The following is a 22,414-nucleotide window of genomic DNA, read 5'->3' as shown; positions in this document are numbered from 1 at the left end:
GAAGCTCAATACTGAGCTACTTTAATTACAGGAAAAAATTAAAAACAAAAAACAAAGCCCAACCCCTTTGAGGATATGGTGGTATTCAGGGGAAGAGAGGACAGGAACAAGACAAACCCTAGACTCTTGATATTTGAATATAATGTTACATACCTCCTTAGAGAAATAATACTACATTTGAATCACCAAAGTGGGCTGAGGCCAGAACGTTGAAAGAGAGAGCACTCATTTTATGAGGTTCCTTATTACATTCAGGGAAGACCCTCTATACCCTTATCCAAAATAATTCCAATGATTCGAGTAGTGAAAGCACTGAAGTCACTTCTCAAACCCTGGGGCTTTAGGGATTTTGCTGTGGTAAGCTGAGTAAAAAGAGCTGACAAAGCCCCCAGACATCCCAGCTACGGCAAGCTCAAACTGAGTGGCCATAAAAGGAAGCCGGATCAAAAATAATTGACCTAGACACATCCTCTGCCACATTTCCTCTCCAGAGATCTCCATGGAGTAAGACAGGTACAATTTCCAGGCCTTGGAACATGCCAGGTATCTTCAACCATGATTGAGACCAAAGTTCTCTTGCTTCTCTACCATGTCTCCACCATGTCTATCTGGGTTGAATTCGGGGCCTGGCATAGAATGTTGCCCAGTCCTTCTGCCAATCATTCACCTGAGGACGGTGTCCACAGCAAGCTACCACATCAAATCAGATTGGTCCACAAACTGAAGTTCTGCCTGCCCTCCTCCTTTCCCCACAGTTCTCTCCTCCCTGAGAGTCTCACCAAGCTTCTCGTTATGAAGGTGGAGATCAGTTCTCTGAGAACCAAGTTTCGCAGAATGACTGTTTAAATATCTCACATCCCAGTGCTCCATCACTAGTAGATTCCCACCTCCTGGCACATCTAACACTTTCACGGATTTGGGTACTTTCACTATGTTCATTTACAGGATGGCAAATAAACTTGCCATTTCACCTTCAAACTTTTTTTGGCCTCTGACTTGTGGTTGACTTTCACAAATACCCAGCCTCTGTCGGTGTCAGAACTCTGGCACCCACCCGTGGCTTTGGCCCTGGAGTTCTGCAGCTCCACGGACTACTTCAATGGTCCTAGATTCTTCTTGCCAAGTATCTAGGTCTGGCCCACTTCATAAGATTCCCTTGAATTCAGATCAACCTAGACCTGGGGGCATGTCAGGAAAGGGAAGAATTCCTTTGCTCGGCAAACTTGACAGTCAGAGAGAGTTTAATGAACCCTTTGATTCTTTATTTCTGTACCACAAAAAATTCCCTCATTTCCTCCATTGTAATCCTCCTCCCTTTATACAATTAACATACAGACATGAGTCCCACAGAAGTTATGATTGATTATGCATTATATAAAACAAATTAGAAACAGCTTAAAGAAATAACAAAAATCAGATACAAAGTTCCTGACCACCACTGGCACTGGGGAAGGAAAAAGGGAGTTAAACCTTCAATGTCCTTTCATTGACCTCAACTTCAGTCCATTCCAGTCATCACCATAATATTTATTTTATTTGACTTGACTTTTAAATTTTTTAATGTTTTCATTGACGTTTTCTGTTTCTTGTATCATCATAGTTACCCCCAAGTATCATTTCCCTTCACCCTCCCAGAGAGCCATTCCATATATCAAATAATATCTCTTATACAGGAAAAAAATCAATACAATTAATTGATACATTAAAAAAAATAGGAAAATGTGCAATATGTAACACCTGTGTATCTTCTGCACATATAAAGGGATGGTTTGGGGTGTCTTCTCATAGCTCATCATTCAAATCATGCTGGATCTTTATAATTTTGTTACATTTACTTTTTATTTATTTAATTTGGGGGGGGGTGTACTTGTTATTTCCACTTACATTACGGTAATTATTGTATAGAGGAGCAGCTAGGTGGCTCAGTGGATAGAGCTGGGCCTGGAGTTGGGAAGACTCATCCTCATGAGTTCAAATACAGCCTCAGACACTTGTGTGACCCTGGGCAAGTCACTTCACCCTATTTGCCTCAGTTTCCTCATCTTTTAAAATGATCTGGACAAGGAAATGGCAAACTACTCCAGTATCTTTGCCAAGAAAACACCAAAATGGGGTCACAAAGAGTCAGACACAACTGGAAAATGACTGAACAACAAAAGGTACTATATATATTGTTTTCTTAGCTCTACTTGACTATGCATCCGTTCATATAGATCTTTTCATGTTTCTTTGCGTTCATCACACACATAATTCCTTACAGCACAGTAATATGGCATTATATTTGTGTAGCACAATATATTTAGCCATTCTCCAATCAATAGGCATCTACTTCATTTCCAATTCTTTGCTAACACAAAAAGTGCTACTATAAATACTTTGGTGTGTATGAGGCTTTCTTCCTATCTGTGGCTTTCTTGGGGCATGAGCCCAGTAATGGAGTCTTTGGCCCAAAGGATATGGACATTTTCGTCACTTTATTTGTGCAATTCCAAATTGCTTTCCAATATGGTTGTAACGTTTCACACCTCTAACCATTATAATTTTTTTAAAAGCAGTGGCCATGGCCTTTGCAGCCATGCCTTCAACTCCCACTGTCTGGTCTTTGAACCCAGATTGAAAAATGCCTATCAGGGCTTCTGTCTCACCCTCCCCAAAAGCCACTGTGTCACTGTCATTGTGCTTTCCTCTTTTCCAAACCCAAACTCCAACTGCACTTCATGCTCAGCAACCTCCACTTTGTCTACTCCACCCTGGTGTGCCCATGGACAAACTCTCTGCCAGGGCAAGAAGAAAACCATGCTATCTATCCAGGACTACAATTCTCATAGTTTACTATTTAGGTTTCTGAGCATTTCTCTGCCTGCAGGGAAAGACCGGATTGCCAGTTATACTGCTTTAATCAACTGATCAACAATCTTTTATTCAGTTCCTACCATGTTCCAGCCACTGTGTGTAACAACAATACTATTGCCACTACTGTGGCGGTATAAGTCCAATAACACCAGCACACAGGAGGACTCCAAGCACAGGTTCTTTGATCTGCTTTTCTAAGGAAAGCAACTTTAAGGGGTTTACAATCTTACTTTAATTAAACATACATATATCATTCACTTAGTTCAGAAGGAAAAGCCAGCACCCTCAAATTCAGGGAAAACACAAGCAGAAATTGCAAGCACACATTATATAAACAGAGCAAATAAACACAAATCAGTAGACAGGCTTCTAACCACCTAACTATAGCAATACATACAGTTACCAGAGAGAAAAACATCAACATCTGGGTTTTCAAAGCCAGGGGGCTCTGTGACTACCCAGAGTCTTGTCTGGTCAAATCACATGACACACTTCCAGTGAGTGAAAGCCCCAAAACAAACACCAACCTGAGATCTTATATACCCTTCTCAAGGTCAGAGGGCATCACAACCATGAGACTCAAACCCATGGGAACTAGGCTTTCTTGTTTCTTAAGCAGGCCATCAAAGATTCTTGATTCAATCAAAGAAACAAAGGTAAGACTCATCAAAGGCTGAGAAGCACTCAAACAAAATACAGTAAAAAATACCACTTTGCTTGCCATTACATTTGAAAGGCAAGACTCAAAAGTACTTGATTGCCTTAGCATTCCAAAAGAGAAAACACTAAAAAAAAGGCCCACCCTTCTAACCATTATACTGTGTTAGATGCTAGAATGCAAAAATGAAACAGTCCTGGGCCTCAAGGAGCTTATAATCTAGGCAGAAGAGATACCAAGTACAGATAGAGATATACAGAAAATAGACCCAAGATAATTTTGGGGTGTGGGGTATGAGGGGAGACAGTAGCAGTTTGAAGGGTCTGGAAAGGTTTCATGTCGAAGGTGGCATTTGAGTTGAGTCTTGAAGAAAACTTAGAAACTAAAAAATAGAGTTGAGAAGGAAGTGCATGTCAGGAATAGAGGACAGCCAATGGAAAGACATGAAGTCAGGGGATAAATAACAAATAGGTTGGGGTCAGGTTATAAATGGCTTTAAATGTCAAAGGCGAATCTTTTAAATAATAGCAAGTTTATTGAGTAGGGGAATTATGTCATCTGACTTGCATTTTAGTAAAATCACTTTGTCAACTGTGTGTGTAGAATGGCTTAGGATGGGGAGAGGCTTGAAGGAGGGAGACTAATTAGGAAGGTGTCACAACAGTATTGGCAAGAAATGATTAGGATGGTGGCTGTGTAAGTGAAGAGAAGAAGATGGAGATGAGACGCTGTGGAGGTAAAAGCAAGATTGGCCCCTGAAAAGCAATATGGAAGGAGTAAGAGCGAGGAGGCAAGCATGACACCAAAACTGTAAACCTGGGAAAATGATGGTGCCCTTGACAGAAATAGGGATGTTTGGAAGTGGAGTGAGTTGGGGGGAAGGAAGAATGATGAATTCTTTTTTGTACATATTGAGATGTAATGATTACAGTACATTTAATTGGAAATATCCAATAAACAACTGGAGGTGTAGAAATAGTACTCAGTAGATCAACTAGGACTGGATAGGTCTGGAAGTAATTTCCATAATGAAACCTATGTGAACTGTCATCACTCCATGGGAGAAAATGTAAAGAGAGAAGAGAAGAGGGCCTTGGGGTACACCCACAGTTAATGGAACATGGTATGGGTGATGATCCATCAAAGGAGAATGAGAAGGCATAGTGAGATAAGTAAAGGAACTGAGAGAGGTGCCATGGAAATCTAAAGACGGGAGAGTATCCAGGAGAGGGTAGTGAAAAGTTTCAAGTGATACAGAAAGTTCCTTAAGGTTTATAAAGCACTTTCACATGGATAATCCCATTTGATTGCTCTGACTTCTATAGGGATATTAACCATAATTAGTCCCATTTTTCAGATGAGGAAACTAAGTATAAGAGATTAAAGAATTGGATCCCTGGCCTGATGAGGAAGCTATTTACCCTTTCTGTGCCCCAAATATCTCTTTAAAACTATAATTTACAAAGAAGCTAGGGACCTTCATTGATAGAAGAGGTTCTGTATGGGAAGCTCTATACCCCAACAAAATCACAGGTCTAGTAAAAAAAAAACTTACCCAAAGTCACACAAGCTAAGAAGTGGTAGAACTGGAACAAATTGTCTATTTCAAGTCTTCTAATCCTTAATATTAGCTCACCCTTTGACCCAATGGAGAGAGGACAGTAAAGATGCTTGAAAAGGAGAAGGGAAGCAAGAAGTGAAAGTAATTTAAATTTCTAATCCAGCAGTATGGACAGTCCACCACCCATTGCCTTGTTGACTGAGTATTTCTAAAATTGACTCATTTCTTAAGTCTGGGATTACAGAGAGAATTCAAGTGGATGAGGTGGAAAAATAAGGTCAAGCTAGAAAGTGCCAGATTCTTTGGAAATATTAGCTTAATTCTCAGACACTTCTAACACCAAATACCCAGCTTTGTAATAATGGAGGATCATCTTTTCAACTCACTAAATGTCAGTGTGTAAGAGGGCCAGTTTGGATGCATTAACTTTACACTTCTTGACCTGGCTCAGCCCTTCTTTCTCCCCACCCCAAGTCATGACCTGAAACTAGACTGCTTAGCTCCAGAACCAAAAAGACAAAGAATACACTCATGCGTGAGGGAGGAGATGCCAGGGTATCCTTCTGTGGCATTTCACCAACTCAATGTTGGAGAAAATAAGGCTCAGTGTTATTTGAGTCATAAGTACTAGTGACCACATGGGAGACGTGGACTACCTTCTGAAAGTGCGGCTTGAGAATTTAGAAAACATCATAATTATCTGCCCAACAAACTGAAGGATGACTCTGTCCTTCTTACCTAAGGGGAAACTGCTTACTCACATTATCCGACTCAACAGTACTTGCTGAGTCATGGTTTGCACCAACTCTGCTTCAGATCTAACAGAACAAGATCTGAGTCAGCAATAAATAAACCAAACAGACCCTCTCCCAGCCATCTGAAATGCGTCTCCATTGTCCTGCTCCACTTAGAATTAGTTAGAAAAGCTCAGAATTCTCAGAAAAAAATGTTGATCTTACATTCATCTGAAAGGGGGACCGGCAACATACATGGCTATGATATTTGCATTTGATATTTTTAAGTATGGATATGAATCTATAAATACATTTCCACTTTTTAACAGTCTATTTATTGGTAGGCTTCTTTCTACTAATGTTTAAAATTTAGATATGTGGAAAAGAAGAAAATGACATTTTAAAAGTCTGTTTTAAATATAATTTTCTTCTTCTCCACATATCTAAATTTTAAACATACATTAAAGCCTGGCTCACTTCCACTTCCTCCATGAAACCTTCACTTGACACTCAACAGTGAACAATTTTACCTGTCATTTACATGACTGTGAGCCAGGCACTGTGCTAAGCACTTTATAAACATTATCCCATTTGATCTACTTACAACAACTCTGTGAGGTAGTTATTATTGCTGTTATTATCCCCATTTTACAGCTGAGGAAACTGAGGCAGATGGAGAAGTATCTGAGGGCAGATTTGAACAGCAATATTCCTGACTCCAGGACCAGTGCTTTTTTTTTTTTCCTAATTAAAGGGGCCATCCCTTGACACACTTCTTAAAGAGGCCTATTCACTGAATAGGCTTTACCTAACTCAGAGTGAGCACCTGAAAGGACCTTAGCCTAAAAGGGCCAGGGTCTCCCAATACATTCTGGGCCATCTCCAGTCATCCTGGTGAATATCAGGCCACTAGACCCAGACGGCTCTGGAGGAGAAAGGCTGGTGACCTTGTGCAGCCCTCCCTCACTCAAATCAAAGTCAACTGAAAGTGATGTCATCATTTTCCTGATGCCACGGTCCTTTTTGAGAAGGAAGGACAAACACAACAACAACAGCAACAAGCTGCAAGGTTTATAGATACCCATTTTCTCATTCCATCTCATCTATGAGATGTCACCTATGCAAAAGACAGTGTACTAGAATCCAGGGTTGCAGACAAAACCAAAATGGCCATTGTCCTCAAGAGCCTAGATTCCAGGGGATATCGAATTTAGACAAATAAGTAAGGTAAAAAAAAAACTGATGAGGGAGAGAGGTCTAGCTGGGGGAAATAAAGGAAGATTTTTGAGATGGTTGCATTGAAAGAAGATAGGGATTTTGAGAAGAGAAAATGGAGGAGAGAACGTGAAAATATAAGGAGAAAGGAGATGGAGCAATGATTTTCGGGGATGACTAGTAATCCAGTTTGACTACAATTTAGAGTTCAAAAAAATAGTTTAAAGACCTGTAACCTAGGTGAGCATCATTTCCCACCAAGGGGATTCTTGTGTACCAGGTTCAGTATTAAGTGAGACCGATTTCATTCTTTTAGAGGTAACTGCACTTTGAGACACTCTCCTATTCTCTGACTCATGATTATTTCTCACCCCAGAATAGAATACTGGAGAAAAGCTCTAAAACAAAGCTTAGGTAAGGATCATTTGAGTTAATTAATCCTCTAAAAGGGAGAAACAGAGTTGTCTCTAGAAAGGTATTCGATGTGCAAAGTTGACCAGGTATAAAACAACTATTTATTTACTTAATGCTTAAAACACAGAAGACTCCTAAGTGCACATTGATAAATACTTAAAACATGAAATAGTAACCCATATCCCTAGTATGTTTTCCGGGAATGTTGATATTTAAAACATTAAAACTGAAACTCTGGGGAGGGACTACTGAAGAGGTATTTTACTTTTACCTCTGGGCTTTGTTGTCTGTATAACTCACAGTTTAGATCTTCTGACAAGCTATACCCTAGCTATTCCCAGTATCTACCTGGCAGTGGTCATCTTCTTATCGGAAATAAATTGCTGTGGAGGTCACTCCGTAACAGGAAACCAGCACCTAGACCCAGAATTGCTAATGGTTGTCATCAGTACCAGAAACACCAATTTCAAGATTGCTGTTTGATCACTTCTGTTCAAATAAAGAAACCCAAAGTAGAAAAGGCAATCAGGGATGTGAAGTCCTGTCTCAGGCTCATCTTAACCAGCACATTATCTGGCTGCAATGCACCTCCATTATAGCCATTGTAACTGGATGGGGGTGGGAGTAGGAGAGCGAAAGATTCCCTTCTGCTTCACTAGAACTTTGAGGGAGAAGTCGAGTGCTAACTCTCTCTATAGATGGAAAGAGAGAAATCATAAGAGGTTGTAGTTACTCTTTTTTTTAAAAAAAAAATTTATTTCATTAAATATTTCCCAATTACATGTAAAAATGTTTTTTCGCAATCATTTTTTTTTAAATTTTGAGTTTCAAATCCTCCCTCTCCCTCCCACCCTTCTCCCCTCCTTGAGAAGGCAAGCAATTTGATTTTGATTATTCATGTGAGGTCATACAAAACATATTCCCATATCAGCCATGTTGCAAAACAGAACACAAACAAATAAAACGATGAAAATAAATAAACTTTGTTTTTAAAGTATGTTTCAATCTGCATTCAGAGTTCATTAGTTCTCTCTCTGGAGGTGGATAGCATTTTTCATCATGGGTCCTTTGGAATCATGGACTTTTTGATGAGGGTGAAAGAAGAGAATGTAAAAGCTGGCTTAAAACTTAACATCAAAAAAACCCTAAGATCTTGGCAACTTGTCCCATGACTTCCAGGCAAACAGAGGGAGAAGAAATGGAAGCAGCATCAGATTTTATATTCTTGGGCTCAAAGATCACTGCAGATGGTGACTGCAGCGATGAAATTAAAAGAAGGTTTTTCCTTGGAAGGAAAGCTGTGGCAAATCTGTATTGCATACAGAGACATCATCTTGACGACAAAGGTCTGTATAGTCAAAGCTATGGCTTTTCCAGTAGCAATGTATGGACTATCAGGAAAGCTGAGTGCTGCAGAATTGACACTTTCAAATTGTGGTGCTGGAGAAGACTTTTGAAAGTTCCTTGGACAGCAAAGAAATCAAATCAGCCAATACTTAAAAGAAATTAATTCAGACTATTCACTGGAAGGTCAAATACTGAAGCTGAAGCTCAAATATTTTGGACACAAAATGAGAAAAAAGTGATGTTGGGAGAGATTTAAGGCGAAAGGAAAGGGGACAGAAGAGGATGAGATGGATAGATAGTGCCATGCAAATAATGAACACGAATTTGGTCAAACTTAGAAATGAGTGGAGAATAGAAGGGCCTGGCGTGCTATAGTCCATGGGGTTATGAAGAGGCAGATGCTACTAAATGAACAGCAATAACCTTTGGAATTGTCTTGGATTGTTGTCTTTATTAGAGTAGCTAAGTCTTTCTCAGTTGATAATTGTTACAGTATAACTATTACTGTATACAAAGTTTTCCTGGTTCTGCTGACTTCACTTTGCATTAGTTCATGTAAGTCTTTTCAGGTTTTTCTGAAACCATCCTGTTCATTATTTTTATAACAAAATAGCAGTCCATCACAATCATATACCATAACTTGTTCAGCAATTCCCCAGTTGATGGGCATCTCCTTGATTTCTAATTCTTTGCTACTACAAAAAAGCCTTTGTAAACATTTCTGCACAAATAGGTCCATTTCCCTTTTCTTTGACCTCTTTGGGATACGGATGTAGTAGTGATACTGCTAGGTCAAAGAGTATGCCCAGTTTCATAGCCCTTCGAATTTAGTTCCAAATTGTTATCCAGAATGGTTAGTAGTACACAACTCCACCAATAGTGCATTAGTGTCCCAATTTTCACATCCCCTCTGGCATTTGTTATTTTCCTTTTCTGTCATGTTAGCCAATCTGGTAAGTGTGAAGTGGTATTGCAGAGTTTTGTTTTTTTTTTTTTTAAATTTTGCATTTTTTCTAATCAGTAGTGATTTAGAGCATTTTTTATGTGACTATTGACAGCTTTGATTTTTTCTTCTGAAAACTGCTTGTTTATATCCTTTGATCATTTATCAAGTGGGGAAAAGCTTTTATTTTTACAAATTTCATTCAATTTCTATATATTTGAGAAATGAGGCCTTTATCAGAGAAACTTGCTGAAATTTCCCTCCCATTCCAGTTTCCTGTCTTACTTCTACTTTTGACTGCATCGGTTTTGTTTGTGCAAAACCTTTTTCTTTTTATGTAACCAAAACTATCTATTGTATTTCCTGAAATCCCTCCTATCTTTTGTTTGGACATAAAATTTTCCTTTATCCATAGATCTGACAGGTGCATTTTTCTATGCTCCCCTAAATTATTTATGATATCCCCTTTTATGTTTAAATAGTTTATCCATTTTGACCTTATCTTGGCTATATGGTGTTAGATGTTTGTTAGTCTAGGCCTAGTTTCTGCCAAACTGCTTTCCAGTTTTCCCAGCAATTTTTGTCAAATGTTGAGTTCTTACCCCAAAAGCTTAAATCATTGAGTTTATCAAACACTAGATTACTATGGTCATTTACTACTGTATATTACATACCTAGAATACTCCATTGATCCACCATTCTATTTCTTAGCCAGAACCAGATTGTTTTGATGATTGCTGCTTTATAATTGGAAATCTTGAATTGCTAGGTGGTATTCCTTAACATTTTTTTCATCTATTCCCTTGATATTTTTGACCTTTTGTTCTTCTAGATTAATTTTGTTACTATTTTTTCTAGCTCTATATGATAATTCTTTGATAGTTTGATTGGTATGGCAATGAGTAAGTAAATTAATTTGAGGAGAATTGTCATTTTTATTACACTGGCTCAGCCTACCCATGAGCAACTGGTATTCTTCCAGTTGTTCAGATATGTCTTTGTGTGAAAAGTGTTTTATAATTGCATTCATATAATCTTTGGGTTTGTCTTGGCAGGTAGACTCCCAAGTAGTTTATATTGTCTGCAGTTATTTTAAATGGAATTTCTTTTGCTATCTCTTGCTGCTGGGTTTTGTTAGTAGTATATAGAAATGCTGATTTAGGTTTATTTTATTTCCTGCAACTTTGTGTCCCAAAAGTCTTAGTACCATTTTAAATAAGAGAGAGACTGTCCTTTAGCTATACAAAGATTTTCTGACCCAGATATGGACACTGAAAGTGATCTCTCTAGTAAAGGAAACTGAGCATTATTACAAGGCAGGAGAATTGAACCCAGAAGTACTTTATTTTTCCTCCAAAACTGCTACAGAGACTCCTAGGGTACAGATTCAATCCACTGGAGCTCAGACATGCTGATAGCCCGATATGGCTGCCGCTGCAGGTGTAGACACACTGATCTATAGTGATCCTGATAGTCAGGATCCCACACCAATTAAGAGCTCTGATACAGGAGCAGAGAGATCAGTAAAAGATAGGAGAACTAGTTATATATTTATCTAGGCAACAATACTAGAGATCATCCATATGAAAAGTGCCTTGCTTGTAATTGTATATCCTTACTGCTATGTATGTGAATCACTGTTATGTTTGAATACACTTATCTCTTATTTTGCTACTATGTTCATTTGACTGTTTTGGGTTGTGTTCACGCTATAGTAATGTCTGTTCATTGTTTTATGTATACACTATTGCTTATAGTTAAGCAGTATTTTAGATATAAATCTATTGATAGTGTTACTGCTACAGCTATATATATATGTATATATGTATGTGTGTATGTATATATATGTATGTATACATATGTGTGTATATCTATTGTGTGTGTATATGTATGTATGTATGTGTACATATATATGTGTATATATATATGGAAACCTCAAAGTCATAGTAGTTTTAAGCTCTAATAAAGTTAGTAAACTTCAATAAGCTTAAAACTGTACTATATTTTTGGACATGACCTATGTGGGGATTTGTTTTGTCCAACTATGCATTATTTGTTGCACACATTTTGTTTTTTTCTCTTTCCTTTTTTTTTTAATAGGAAGAAGACTGGTGGGAGGGGGAGAAAATAGATTGTAGATTAATGAAAAAAATCAAATTTAAATTAAAAAAAAGAAAGGTATTGTCTCCTCAATTACAACATCTGCACAGTCAAGAAATAAGCCTGTTGCCTCTGCAACAGTGGAGACAGCCCCAAATTATGATACACTTTTCTACAGAGTACCTACCTGTATTGTAACACAAATAAAACTTCTAGATTCCAAAAATTTTTGAACTGTATGACTTCATTCAGGAATCTTAAAAAACAACTATGGAGATCATCTTTAAAGAATTCTTACTGTTCTGTAGACAATCAGATTAAAGTATGTTTCTGTCTGATCATTTTTTACTAGTTCTTTGCCCTAAATATGTAAACAATTTAAACCATGGGAACATGCGTGCTAAGCCTCATAGACAACAATCTTTCTAATTGCCTTACAAAGAAAAATAACTCATTTCCTTGTCAAATAAACAAATGATCTATGCTCTTTCTAGCTGCACTTCTCTTTTCTCCTTTGATTTTAATAAATAAAACTGACAATCTGGAAAGGCTTTTAGCTCAGCTGTTCCAACTGTAACATTCCTTCACTTTAATATCACTTACCATAACATTCCAAATTTTGAAGCAAAAATTGTTTCCTTTTCTTGGTTTGACATATATCAAAAGGCAGCCCTGATGAGTAGAGCCAATCAGCACTGGCTCATTTTCTATTGCCTCTTCCTTTTCTTTCTTTTTCTTTTAAGAAAGGGTGACTCATAGAACCAACCTCATTTCTCTAATCTTTACAGGGAAAGAGAGTCCACATTTTTAAAGATTAAATAGAAGTGCTTTATAATTGTGTACTTTTGACACATGCCACGTCTACACAAAATAGGGCTATCCAAGTTTATGGAGAGTTTGGCCTCAAAATGGAATTTTTGTGGGTCTCTTAGAGGGGTTCACCCCTGCTGCAATGCTGGAGCTCTGCCATTTTATCTATCCATTTTCTGGAGCTTTTTGCTTAGATTTTTTTTTTAATGACTGAGTCTCCCAATCTCACCCAGGCTGGCACTCTCAGGCCTCATCCCACTCTGATCCACATGGAGCTCTGATCTAAGTAGTCTTTAACCTGGGCTCACATAGACCAGGTTCAATCCTAAGGACTTGACCCCAAAGGAATCCGTTCATCTCTTAGGCTTATACACCCACCCTGGTAACAAGGGAAATCTCCTGCATGAAGCTTAGGTATGGGCTATACCTAGGGCTTCCCTAAAAATGGGTAACAAGATTCCCAGATCCTGCACAAGAACTCAGTGTATAATATAAGAGTGTCACATATGGGATAGTCTTTTTAAGACTGAGAGTTATTTCTAAATAGGTAAGTGTAAAAGTGTATGAACAACCATTTTCAGAAAAGAATCTCAGATTGTCAACCACCATATGAAATTATGCTCCAAATCCCTAATAATAAGAGAAATATAAACTGAAACAATTCTAGGTTTCCTCTCACACCAATCAAGTTATCAAAGATGATAGAAGATGGAAAGTCAAGTCAAACAGCATTCATTAAGCACCTACTATATGCCAGGCATTGTGCTTAATCATTGAGAATACAAAGAAAGGCATAAAAAAGTCCCAGCCCTCAAAGAGCTTACAATCTACTACAGGAAACAATATTCAAACAACTGTGTACAAACAAGATACATATAGGATAAATTGGAGATAAGCACTAAAGGCAACCAGGAAAGGCTTCTTGCAGAAAAAAAAGCAATTTTAGTTAAAATTTGGAGGCAGCAGGGGTTCAAAGGGATAGCATCCTGAACAATAGAAAGGACAGTCAGTGAAAAGATGGAATCAGGAGATGCAGAGTTTTGATCAAGGAAGAGCAAGACCAGTGTCACTGGATTGCAGAGAACGAAAGTATATCGATGTGGTACATTAACTATACAGATATTTGCTGGACCTTACTCCCTCCAAAGCAGATCAGATAAAATCTTATTGACTTCCCTTAATGGTCATTTCATCCCTCAAAAGATAGAGAAATCAACAAGGGGAAATTCTATTCTGTATCTGATTCTAACCAATAGAGAGAAACTGGTTGCTGATGGGGTGGAAATGATGGGAAGCTTAGGACTTCCCATGTGAACACTGCATTGTAGTTAGTGAATGGGGGAAAAGAGACTAGGTGCCCTCTAACTCTCTGTAGAGAAGACTTCAAAGGGCTAAAGAGAAGAACAGGTAAAATCCAATGGACTAAAATTCTCCTGCTTACAGATGGAGTTTTAAAAGTCTCACAGGAGAGAGAAAAATCTCTAACAATGGGCTGAAGTGCAGGGAATCCCAGTCTTGCACCTGAAAAGGTCACTCCCTCCTGTATGGTTCTCTGACCCCCTATGCTATGAACAAAAGGACACAAGGAAATACACAGGACAGGTATTTATAAGAAATAAGATTAAATCAGTTAATTTGGAGTCTAAGAATATATCTAGAAATGGATACCAGTTGTATCTGGATAAAATAAGGTAGGGGGAGGTGATTAAGATTGCCATGCTGTCTATATTCCCCACAATGCATCTGTTTTTCCTCCATGCTACAGCTCTTAGGATTTTTGGGGGGTGTGTATATATGTGTACGTTTTTAATGAGTCTTACACCTTGCTGCTTGCACTTTTAGTTTTCCCTTCTCCAGTCTCTCCTAATGCATGGGTTTGAGGAGGGATACTGCTGATGTCATCACTTCCAATGCTGCCATGCTGCTGAACCATGTGGCTATCCTCTCCTTTCAGCATGTTGTTCTCCTAACTTTGGTTCTCAAGATCATTTATACTCCCACTATAGTGAAAGACTCTGCCTTCCTATTTTGATCCCACATTAGTGCTCTCTCTATCCAAACTAGAAAAAAAACATACATCTCACAGGGTCTTTAGTAACATGGTCCACCTACAGGATGGCCAGTCCAAGCTTTGCCAGAAGGTTTGTTCCATTCAGATAATGAAAGAAATGGTTAAGTCACCGTCAATAATCTTTGAACGACTGTAGAGAAAGGTCATTAATAATAGAAGATAATATCTCTCTTCTTTCAGAACAGAACAAGGCTAGCAGAAAGATAAAGAAGGAAGTTAGAGACAAAGAGAATGTTGAAAAATGGGAGCTGATAAATATATGGAAAGAGTTGAATTGAAATACAAAACAATTTACTTCCTCTCCTGTTACATATGGAGACATAAGATCTGAGTTCAGGTATTTAAAGGGTTGCTATCTACAAAGGGAATTTTACCTGTCCTATTTGGGAAGAGTAGAAACAATAGAAAGAAATTTCAGAGGCAGATTTAGGTTTGACAGAACTATCTAAAAGTGGAATAATGGACTGCTTCTAGAGGTAGTGTCTTCTCCCTCATTAGTACTCTCTCAGCAAGACTAGATAACCAATAGCTGTAGACGTTGTACAGGCAGGTACAGGTTTAATAAGACGGTCTCTGAGGTTCCTTCCAACTCTGAGGACCTGTGATTCTCTTTCTTCTCTTAAAAAACCTCATCTTTGCCAAAAAAAAGCAAAAAAAAAAGGGGGCAGCTAGGTGGCGCAATGAGTAGAGCACTGGCCCTGGAGTCAGAAGTACCTGAGTTCAAATCCAGCCTCTGACACTTGACTAGCTGTGTGACCTTGGGCAAGTCACTTAACCCTAATTGCCCTGCCAAAAAAAAAAGCAAAAAAAAAAAAAAACCTCATCTTTATAATTCCATCTCATCTCAAGGTCACCAACCTCGGTCCAGACTTTGATTTAAAATCACCGTATCAGGGACCATGTTTCAGGGAAGTAAAGCTCTAAGTCCTTATCTCAGATCCACTTGATCATCTCATATAAAACTATCGTACAGAAAAGTAGTATACACAGAGTCAATTATGGTATTCCTCAAGTTTTCTGGCCTAGGCTAGGTAGAACAAATTTCATAAAGCCATACTATTTAGGGATAGGGACTGCACCTGTAATTCCACTGATATTAAAAAAAAAACAGGTGAGGAAGGTTCTTCTACCAATGCAGCTCAGCACTTTCCCCACACTAGAGTGCCTCAGACGATTGCCTAAAGCACTGAGAGGGTAAGTGATTTATTCAGAGTCACTCAACCAGGAGGTGTAAGAGGCAGGACTTTAAAAAAGTCTTCTTGGTTTCAAGGCTAGCTGCCTACCCATTATGGCCATAGGCTATTTGCTAGTTGGGGAGACAATTTGAAACCACAGAGACATCATTTAACAAATCTATCCAGTTAGAGAGAATATCCTCAGGCAGAAAACATAGCCTCTTTGCTGCCACTACAAGCCTGATTGATGTACCCCTTAATTCCATCTTAAAACTTTGGTTTCCTATTGTATAAACATAGGCACTTAGCACCATGCTTGAAGGATGAGAAGAATGTAGCTAAATATAGGCATAAATGGTCAAAACTATGCCACATAAAAGGGAAAGATAAGGATGGTCTCAGATAAAGTTACAAATTTATAGGAGCTTACAAAGAGCAATGGAATAGTGGCCTGATTTGGAGCCAGGAACACCTGAGTTCAAGTCTTACCTGTGACAAATTTTGACTGTGGGACCAAGGCAAGTCACTTCTCAGTATCGAGTCAAATCTCTAAATTATAAATTACAGAGCAGATGCAGTCTGTATTGGTAGAAGAAATTCACTCACTGAAAGAGGGAAGAAAAAAAACAGGTGGAGCCTGCATGCACATCAAAGATATTTTTTATTTTTCTTGGGAATTTTTTTGGTCTATATTTTCCTTCACAGCATGACTTACATGGAAATGTGTTTTGTATGAATAACGTGGATAACCTATCCTTCTCAGCAAGGGGGGAGGGGAGGCAAAGAGAATTTAAAACTCAAAATTTGAAAAAAGAGTGTTAAAATTTTTTTTTACAGGTAATTGTGGAAAAATAAAATATTAAATAAAAATGGGGGAAATCATTGCTTTTATAGGGATAACATTTAGAGTTAGAAGCAAATAACCTGAGTTTTCTTCTATTAGGAAATATCTATCTATCTACCTATCTACGTACATATATACATATTTATTAATATGAGTGTACTATTCCCCAGATAAGAAATTTTTTATGCTATATCAATTAATTTCTATTTTTTAAACTAACCAAAGCACTCTGGGAATGATACTAAGTGACTATCCCAAGAGCACAACTCAAAGGAAATGTTATGGAAAGGTACATAGATGAAAAGTTTTCTCCCTAAAGATCTGTAGAAAATAGGCTCCTTAATAAGAGACCCTGTTACTTAAAATTTGGAAGTTAGGTGGAATAGGAGTATAAGAAATGGTGGAAGCAGTTTTGTTTCCACAGAGTTGAAAGTATCCCCCCACCCCTTTAGTAGAATCTAAGTCAGGTGACTGAATAGAACTAGTCCTAATCAGAGCTGTGATCTAGCAGAGGCCAGGCTTCTGGTCTGGTGAAAGGTTAGAGGCTTGTACACATGCTTAAATGAGCCATTTGAGAAAGGCATGATGTAGGCAGTCAGGGGGTTGCATCTGGTCAATAAAGAGCCTGGCGGGAGATTCGAATTGGGAATCAATAAAGGTACTGGCATCTGAGTCCTTGTACTCTGTTTTACTCTGTTCAGGGGATACACCCATTTATTCAGAACGAATAAATGTAAAATATAATTAAAACGTCCCTGGCTTCCCAACGAGTATTGTTTATTCCTAGACAATGTGAGTATATTTATAACAGGAGGGAGTTGGGAAGAATGGTGAAGTTATGTATAACAAAATTAAATAACTTTGTTTAGCCTCAGTGGTAGAGAAACATAATTGGCTGGCAAGATACAGGAGAAAAAAATCCACTTTAACAAAACAAATATGGGGAACAAAAATGTTTTATTTTGGTCTCTTTTGATAGTTTCCATATTTGGCTGAAGTAGTTATGATTTGTTTCCTGTTGATTTTGTTTCTCTGCAAATGAATGGGTTCATTCAATTTATAACTCCTGAAAGATACCAAAGAAGATGTGAATTGGGAATGAAGGATGGTGAGGAGAAAGCTAAAATAGGAAAGGTGAGTGAGGACAGGGTCGATTCTATGAGTGTTTGCTTGTGTTCCCCTCCTGGAGGCCCTCAGTAAATGTTGCCAAAGTGAATGGAAAACATCAACACATGAATATTCTATTAAGTAGCTAAAAGATTCTGACCACTTTGTTATTACTCATTGTTTCCAAGTGTTTCTGCTTCACACTGTTGGGCCAGTCATGATCACTACACTTTCTTAACCTTCACACAGAAAATGGAAAATGTTTTACAAGTAAATTTCATGAAGTACATGGTCAAAGTCCTCGGCATTGTCAAACAGTTCAACATCAGATACTGATAGGACTTTATCAGTGGAAATGACATTTAAAAAGATACATTACCATCTGTTTCGCTGAGGCACCCTAAGAACCATGGGATTTTTTCATTTGACCTGTAGCTGAAAACTTCCTTATGTGTTGCATTCTGCATTAAAAGGTGAACTCCTTGGGAGCAGAAATGGTATTACTTTTCTATTTGTATCACCAGAACTTGGGTTTTGTTCAGTCGTGTCCTACTCTTTGTGACTCCTTTTGGGGTTTTCTTGGCAAAGATACTGGAGGAGTTTACCATTTCCTTTTCCAGCTCATATTACAGATGAGGAAACTGAGGCAAACAGGGTTAAGTGACTTGCCCTGGGTCACACAGCTAGTAAGTGTCTGAGGCCAGATTTCAACTCAGTAAAGAGGAGTCTTATTGATTCTAAGCCCTGTGCTCTATATACGGTGCCACTAGAATTTAGCATAGTCCTTTGCACATAATGAGCACTTAACAAATACTTTATTCATTCTGTTTACTTGCTCTAATCATTCCAGTCCAATTCCAAACTTGTCAAAATCGATGTAGAATCAATAAGCATTTAGGTGGCACAGTGGATGGAGCCTGAGGCTGAAGTCAGGAAGACTCCTGTTCTTGAGCTCAAATGTGGCCTCAGACACTTACAAGCTATGTGACCCTGGGTAGGTCACTTCACTCTGTTTGCCTCAGTTTCCTCCTCTGTAAAGTGAGCTTCAGAAGGAAATGGCAAACCACTCCAGTATGTTAACCAAGAAAGTCCCAAATGAGGTCTTGAAGAGTTGGATACAAGTGAAATAACTGAACAATGAGCATTAAGTGCCTACTAAGACAAAAATGAAACAGTCCCTACCCTCAAAGAATTTACATTCCATTGGGGAAACAACATATATATAGATGTATGTGTATGTATATATGTACATGTGCATGTATGTATATATGTATCTATGTATAATTACATGTATAAGTAAATGCATATATATGTATGTGGGTGTCCATACTATGTAAGCATATATAGAGTCTCTACAAAATAAATAAATGGCTATTTGGGGAATGAAGGTAGCAGAAACTAGGGAATCAGAAAAGGCTTTTGTTGATGAACAGACTGAATTTTTGACTTAGCTAAGACATTGTTCTTTATTACTTGGAATTGTAAGGGGAGACACAACCATACAACAGAAAGTCCTAATGCCATGAAGAACAGCCCCTCAGAGTTAGAGCAAGGAAGAGTTTTTATAACTTTTGAGAAGAAAAACAAGCAAATGAAAGCCGTATAAAATTAGCAGGCAGAAGGAGGTTCAAAGTGAGAAGACCAAGGAGAGTATATACTGTTAGGAGAGTCAGAGAGCCTTCGTGGATAAGTGCGCATTTGGAATATTCTGAAAAAGGTAAAATATTAGAGGGTAATTAAGTATAGCAAGTTGAGCAGATACAGTTCCATAGCTCAAGGTTTCCCATGGGAAAGAAATTTCTCCTACTCATAAGTTTTTGCAAAAATGCCAAGGTCTCTAGAAACATGACAAAATAAGACAAATCTAGAATTCATAGCCTACACAGGTGTGGGGAACCTGGGGCCTTGGGGCCACATATAGCCTTCTAGGTCCTTGGGTGCTGCCTTTAGACTGAGTCCAAGTTTTACAGAACAAAGCCTTTTATTAAAGCGATTTGTTCTATGAAGTTTAGGTTCAATCAAAAGGCTGCACTTGAGGACCTAGAGGGCCACATGTGGCCTCGAGGCCACAGGTTCCCCACCTCTGGTCCACACTTTATAGAGCAGGTAGTGCTTAAGCTGAAGGAAATAAGGAATGCTAGGAGATAAAGGTGAGAAGGAGTGGATTTCAGGCATAGGCCAGTCAGTGCAAAGGAAGAGAGAGATAGGAGATGGTGTGTTATGAAGAAGGAACAACTCAAAAGCCACTGTGATTGCACAATAGAAAAGGAAGAAAGGTAGAAACTGGGAAAGGGAATAGTCTAGAAAGGTTAGGTTGGGGCCAGCTTGTGAGGGACTTTAAATATTATACAAAGGATTTTATATTTGATTCTAAAAGCAATAGGGAGCCACTCAAGGTTTTTGTGCAGGAGAGTGACACAGTCAGATTTGCAATTTAAAAAAAAATCACTCTGACAGCATTGTAGAGCATCGACTACAAAGAGTGGAGACTTTAGGCACTTAGGAAGTTCGGAAGCCATTGCAGTAGTCCAGAGGAAGGGATGATGGTGAGTTGGTCAATAAGCATTTATTAAGCACCTACTATATGCTAAGTGTTGGAGATAGAAAGACAAAATGTGGGTGGTGTTTGTGTGAATAGGTAAATTTGGGGTAAATTTGAGGTAAGAGATGTTGTGGGGCAGGGGTGAGGAAACAAGGCTACAGCCAGGGGGCAGCTGGAGGGTACTCAGTGCCTGGGATCCAGGGAAGAGGGGATGTCAGGAGAGAAAAGAAAGAAAAGGAAGATAAATGAGAGGACAACAAATACAAACCTGGTCTACTTAGCAGTTTTGTGGTTTGTCTCATCCTTAAAGTTAGAGTAGAAACAAGAACAAAATGTTTGTGAGATACTTTCCATGTTAACTGTACCTGAACCGCAGGTACTGTAGCAACAGTCTGTTTAAAGTAATAAGAAGCCTGCTTTGAAATAAGAAATAAAAGTTAACCGGGAAATGAGGAAGTTAAAGAAAAAAAAAAAAGAAAGCTGCTTTGTACTTGGATATTTCAAAAAAGAATGGGAGAAAACAATCCTAGCATAAGGCTTCTTTAGGACGCAGGAGATACAATTTCTTTTAGGAAAATTCTCCACATAAAAATCCTCCCGCTCTCTGCTTTGAAATTCATGCCTCCTAATAACCCATATGCCTTTATCAACTATATAGCAGCTGGCATATGATAAGAACCAATCTGCAGCTGTTCAAACTAAAGCTGTTCTGACCCCGATGGAGCTTCAAACCACACAGCAAGTCTAACAATTGACAAATTCATCTCTTTTCATTTCCAACCCGTCCTATCAATTTCTGGACTGTCAGGCACGTGCTTTCTCACCTAAGTCAACCCGAATTAAATATTCCTCTTCATCCATTTAGGCATGACTGCATTTTATTATAAAAATTATTAGAGGCAGTTATTTTAATAGTAATGGAAATGGTACTGGACACTTACTGCATGCCATCAAAAAGTGTCTGCTGGAGCCAAGCTTCATAAACAACCAGCACAATGAATTAAATGTGAAAATGAACCAAGAGTCAATATTTGGTTCAACTGATGAGCATTATTAAGGACCTACTATTGCCTGGCCCTGTGCTAATGCGATGGAAGAGTCAAAGTCAAAAGCAAAAGAGCATATTTATATTCCATAGGGAAAAATATGTGTACATATAAGTAAACACTGAGTATATACAAGAAAAATATAAGATATTTTCAGGATTGTGAAGCAGTAACACCTAGGAAAATCAGGAAAGCCCTCAAGCAGGAGAGGGCCACTTGAGCCTAGTTTTGAAAGAAGCTAGGGATTCAAAGAGGTGTAGGTGAGAAAGGAGTACATCCCAGGTGTGGGGGATGGCCTATGCAAAGAGACAAAAGTGGGAAGTAGAAGGTCACGTTTCACCAATAGCAAAGAAGTCAATTTTTCTGCGCCACACAGTGTGCGAAGGGGAGTGTTATATAATGAATATGGAAAGGTAGACTAGAGGCAGAGTGGGTTTTAAATGCCAATTAGGAGTATATTTCTTATCTTCAAGATTATAGAGAGTTATGGGGCCTTCTGAGTAGAAGAGTAAGCTTTGTAAACTGTAAAGATTTTTGATCTGGAGCCAGTGGGACCCTCAAAGAAAATTGGCCCATGGTCATGAGGAAGCTAAAATGTTTTATTAGAACTTTTTTCCTTCAAAAAGAATATCACTTTCCTCCTTTGGCCAGGGTGGTATGAAAGCCTTGCATCGATCATTTTTCTTCTTTTATAGTACAGATTTAGATTTACAACTACGAAGGCCCTTAGAGAGCACTTTTCTGACTAAATCATGCTTTTTCAATGTGAGATGCCTTAAATAGGTACAGAGGCTAATGGGGAAACCGTTAAAGGAAGGTTGGGTCCTTATAGGTTGAAGTTCTTTGGGGAGTAAAGTAGAAATAAAGAGAAGAATGTGGATATTATAATATTCCTTACATGTCTGAGTAATGGAGGTGTATCAAATTCAGGAACATCACCATTTAGCAAGCCAGGTGGCACGGAGATCTCAAGACTTTATCCTTAAATTTCCCA

The 22,414-nt window shown here is 38.4% G+C and overlaps 1 pseudogene; it reads right to left on the bottom strand.

Annotated features, from left to right (window-relative positions):
• Positions 1–225: 225 nt before the first annotated feature.
• The window catches only part of LOC118839969, a 33,309-nt pseudogene continuing 11,120 nt past the window's right edge, over positions 226–22,414 (bottom strand).

The sequence above is a fragment of the Trichosurus vulpecula genome, chromosome 1, assembly GCF_011100635.1.
Source record: "Trichosurus vulpecula isolate mTriVul1 chromosome 1, mTriVul1.pri, whole genome shotgun sequence".
In the NCBI taxonomy this organism is placed as follows: Eukaryota; Metazoa; Chordata; class Mammalia; order Diprotodontia; family Phalangeridae; genus Trichosurus; species Trichosurus vulpecula.
Note: the sequence above shows the minus strand (reverse complement) of the source record. Positions and strands in the feature narration are given on the sequence as shown.